We start from the raw sequence: 5,157 nt of genomic DNA, 5'->3' as shown, positions 1-5,157 counted from the left end.
GAGTTCAAATAGAGTTGCGAGGCTACTCTGGAAGTCGCTCTTACACAAGCTTCAGTTAGACACTGCTACCTATCATAACCTGCCAACCCCCAACCAGGACCATTCCAGTCAATCCCAAAGAACACCTAGGGCAATATATAAGATTCCAGAAGTCTTCCATGCACTAGAGTAACTTTCCAGAAACCTACAACCTCCAGATGGGTCCCTGGTTCAGATAAGTCCTGAAACCCAGAGGGCCCAGCCTCTCCAGAACATCACATAGTTCCATCTCCTTACCCCATATTAGTGACAGAACCTTCCAATATGAAAAATCTAGAATGGGCACTAGCCCAAACATCCTTAAAGAGAAGGATGGAAAGATCAAAGGTAATGGTGCAGTTATACAGAGAAGATAGGATTTAACAAATGAATATGAATGCTGAATCATTAAATTGGTATCTCTTTTAGTCTCCAGTACTTTAGTGCAGCTAAAAGTAAAAATCTAAAATTGTGGAATTGTTACCCATGTCAAACTCTGAAATATGTTCTAGAACTAATTGCAGTGCTTTGCTTTGAAATTTATTGCTTCTTTGTATATATGCTATTTTCACAAAAAAAAAAAGGAAAAAGTTGATTGTGATGATAAAAAAAATTTGAACCCTCTAGCCTCCTATATTCTGGAGCAGCTAGAAGGAAAAATATGAGAGGATGGTATGGTAGCCCATGACAAACTCTGGAATTGGTCCTGTAACTACTTGAAGAGTGCTTTGAAAACTATCGCTACTTTATTTCTTTGCTTTGTGTATATGTTATACTATACAATAAAAAAGTTAAAAAATATAAGCTTCAACAGGTGCTAGGCTAGACCAAAAAAAAGCTGGTCTGGGTAGCGGATTGAGTTTGAGGATAACTTGGACCTAAGTTGAGCTATCTAATACTTGAATTTATTCTCCAAACAGCAAAGAAGCAGTGTGAAGGATATCAACAAGATCAGATGGGGGTGAGTGGACACTGTTTTCTGTTGCCTCTCTTATCATGTCAGAGAGTCACCCCAGGGTTGCTGGTCCTGGTGGCATTCCTGGAGTAATGTATTATGAATGTATGGAGTAATGTATAAAGAATGGTAATGTAATACAGTATTACTCCTTGGGGAGTAATACTCCCCAAGGTCTAAAACTCTAAGGGCTCTGAGCTGCCTGCCCACAGCCGGGTCAGCTCCTTGAAAAATCTCCTCCATCTGTCCGGGGCTATGCACCTGCTATGCTGGAGCTCTGTCACCTTGGAGTAATACCCAAGTTCTGACCTTACATTTCTTTCCGTGCTGGGACGGACACAATCTGCCTTACCTGGGCCGCCACAGCAGGGCCTGGGAGTTGGTCAGTTATGTGTGTCGGGGCTTCCCACTGGTCGGATTGGCCATGACCAAAACAGGGTGAGAAACCACTTTACTAATTCCGGAGATCAGGTTTGGGGATCCCAAAATATTTTTTTAATGTGGAGAGAATGTCTAGATTGCAAGATAAATCCATAGGCTTTACTGCACCTTTATTCTCCATTAAAGTGATTTTTGTCCCCCCTCCTTTTTTTTTTTTTACAGATCAATAGACAAGCACCTTTTCTCAAGGTGCAGAAACAAATAAATGTAGAATTCAATATGATTATACAGCCACCCGAATGCATCTTTAGACAATATCTCTTTAGCAATGTTTTCTATCATTTAGTAAACAATTTTTTTTTCCATTTTGTCCGGGTGTTCACAATTAGAAACTGATTTGATTAAGTACATTTAGCAACAAAAGAAAATTGAAAGCATGCGTTTGAGCATGTTTTCTTTCAGAGAGGAAAATAAATCTGCACATCAAATAAAAAACAATCACCTGAAGATTTTTGTTGCCTTCCATTTGAGATTTATGTAGGACTGGACCACCCTATCCAATGTAATAGCAAATTTTATATGTCAACTTAGCTAGGTTATGGTGTCCCGTTGTTTAGTCAAACACAGCTCTAATTGTTACTATGGAGATATTTTATAGATGGTGTGCTGGTTTGGAAGGATGTATATCCCTAGAAAAGCCATGCTTTGATCAAAGTCCCATTTCATAAAGGTAGAATAAACCCTATTCAATACCGTATGTTTGAATCTTGAAACCCCAAAGAACCAATACCAGTACAAATCCCAAGTTCCATGCACAGTCCCACAATCAACCCCATGCCTAACTTCAATCCAAACCCTCACCCTAACTCTAACCCTAAAACTAACCCTAACCGTAACCCTTACCCTAGACCCAACACTAACCCCAACCCTAACCCTAAACCTAACCCCAAACCCAACACCAACCCTAAATCAAACCCTAACTTGTACACATCAACCCTACACCCAAACCCAACCCTAACCCTAACCCTAACCCCAACTCTAACCCTAACCTTCACCCTTACCCTAACTCTAATCCTAATACTGAGCCTAGCCTTAACATAATTTGCTTCAGAAACTGAGTAATGTACTTGGTCCACACACATCCATACATATTTTAAGCATCAAACAACATTGTCAAACAAATCTCACTGAATTCTAGTTGATAAAACTCTGTGCATGTGTTTTGAGAACTGAGTGACATCCTGACTCCATTCATTTTGATGTATGTCTTTCGTGAAAGCTAGCATTTTCACAGAAAACTAAAACAATTGCTATGCAAATCCCTTACCTAATACTGTTTTGAAGGCTAAGAAACTTAATGGATCCATTCATTTCCATGCACTTTATGGACTGAAAGTGCTTTCTTCAGAGAACAATATCCTTAACCTAAACCTAACCTAAACCTAACAATAACACTGCCCCTGAACTTACAAGAACCACAAAACCAAGAACAAACCCAAACAAACCCGAAGCTTCACTCCAATCTTAATTCCACCCTTAGCATAATGCAAATCCTAACCCTAGCCAAAGCCTAACTTTAACCCACAACTTAACACTAATGCTATCCCTTCATGAACTGAAACCTAACCATGAGCCTAACGTTAACATGGACATATTCTGTTTCAAAGACCAAGTAATAATATTATCTCTACACATTTCCATGCATTTTTAATGGAAAACAGCATTGCAATTAGATCATCTCCCTGGAGATGTTACACAATCAAGAGTGGTTGTTAATTTGTATTAGGTGACAACATGTCTGCACTCATTTGGGTGGGTCTTGATACATTTCTGGAGTCCTATAAAAGAGGAAACATTTTGGAGAATGAAGGAGACTTGGAGAGAGCAGAGAATGCTGCAGTACCAGGAAGCAGAGAGTCCATGAGCCAGTGACCTTTGGAGATGAAGAAGGAAAATGTCTCCCAGGGAGCTTCATGAAACCGGAAGCCAGGAGAGAAAGCAGATGATGCTGTGTTCGCCATGTGCCCTTCCAGTTGAGAGAGAAACCCCGACTATGTTCACCATGTGCCTTCTCACTTGAGAGAGAAACCCTGAACTTCATTGGCCTTCTTAAACCAAGGTATCTTTCCTTGGATGGATACCTTTGATAGGACATTTCTATACATTTGTTTTAACTGGGACATTTTCTCTGCCTGAGAACTGTAAACTAGCAACTTATTAAATTCCCCCTTTTAAAAGCCATTCTGTTTCTGGTATATCACATTCCAGCAGCTAGCAAACTAGAACAGATGAAATCAGCACCTATAATGAGTTGACTAAGTAAAGGAAATTACCCCCATATTGTGGGTGGGCCTCATTTATCAGTTGACATTCTTAAAAGTGAGAGTTCAGTTCTGGGAAATGACCATGATGATGAATATGCAACTATGTGATGATGTTGTGAATTGCTGAGTGTATGTATTGGGAATGTTTGTTTCTTGTAATTTTTTTTAATTAATAAATAATTTTTTTAAAAAGTGAGAGTTCAGGGTTTCAAGAATCAGAAGGAATTTTCCCTGGGGACTACACTTTCTATTCCTCCATGGCCTTCCATACAGACTCAGACTAAAGATTTAATGGAATTCCAAGCTTGCCATATGGAATTTGGATGTCGCATGAGCCAATACTATACTTATATTCCTTGTACTAAAACAGTCAGGAGAACCTTGACTGATAGACCCAGTCTCCTAAGGAACTGATCATTTCATCGCTACTCCAGGTGCACCCAACATGAGCATCTATCATAACATTATCTGCTAATATAGTTGCCTTCCTTGACTAGATTTTGAGAGCCTTAGGAGTCAACCAGCTAATTCATCTTTGAATCTCTAGATCATGAGATCATGATAAATTGCCTAAATTGCCTAGAGTTTGTCTAATTTATCTTTGTAGCCCTAGATCATGATAAATTGCCTGGTAATTGCTAAGTGAATAAAATAGGAAAAAAATATCTAATTTGGTAAAAGGAAAATGATCAACAAGTTACTGGTGACAAAAGCATTCGTATAGCTAAAGATATGCTTTTTGAAATGTTTTCCCCAAGAACTTTCTTTTTAAAAAATAAAGGAAAACTTAAAGAAAGTTGCCTCCACGTCTGTGGATGCAAGCCACTCAGCCCCTTTTCAGTTAAAACCTGAGGACACTAAGTATAATATTCTTTTATAATATTCTTCTAGGTGTTCAAAGACCTAGAAGGCCTTTCACTAATAAATGCTATGTCATTATTTCTTCCATTGATGGTGAAAGTGATCTTGAAAGAACCAACTAAACTTCACGTTTCTCCATGAGTTTCAACATAGTTGAAACTGACATTTATAGATTCCCTTTTACCTGCATGCTTTGACTATAGCATGAAAATCAGACAGGCACTTTCAATAGGGAAGTTAACAAGAACCGTTGATTCGCTTAGGCATTATATATCAGAGTAAATTACTAAGAAAGACTTTTTCTTCTTCTTTCATAGTACAAGTTGTGTTTTGCTCACAATTTTTTTGTTGTTGTTGTTGGCATGGGCAGGCACAGGGAATTGAACCCAGGTCTCCAGCATGGCAGGCAGGAATCCTGCCACTGAGCCACTGTTGCACCGCCCAGTTTTGCTCACAATTTTATCTCCATTCTTGTGGCAACGGAGTCATTCATGTACGTCAAAGAATGAGCATAAAGAGCTTTACTGGCTCTTTAACTCAGAGTTTTTGTTTCCAACTAGAAAAAAGTATTATTCCACCTCAAATACGAGTCAGAAATAGGGTAGACAGAACTGTGTG

General features: G+C 38.9%; 1 long non-coding RNA gene across 1 annotated transcript; it reads left to right on the top strand.

The window, feature by feature from the left end:
- The first annotated feature begins 312 nt into the window (after nt 1–312).
- Nucleotides 313–1,637, top strand: LOC143682478 (uncharacterized). The gene is made up of 3 exons (XR_013175154.1): nt 313–366; nt 939–979; nt 1,577–1,637. It is a non-coding gene; the product is annotated as an uncharacterized LOC143682478 (long non-coding RNA).
- The last annotated feature ends 3,520 nt before the right edge of the window (nt 1,638–5,157 follow it).

Source organism: Tamandua tetradactyla, chromosome 5, assembly GCF_023851605.1.
Source record: "Tamandua tetradactyla isolate mTamTet1 chromosome 5, mTamTet1.pri, whole genome shotgun sequence".
Lineage (NCBI taxonomy): Eukaryota > Metazoa > Chordata > Mammalia > Pilosa > Myrmecophagidae > Tamandua > Tamandua tetradactyla.
This window is presented reverse-complemented; position numbering and strand designations above follow the sequence as displayed.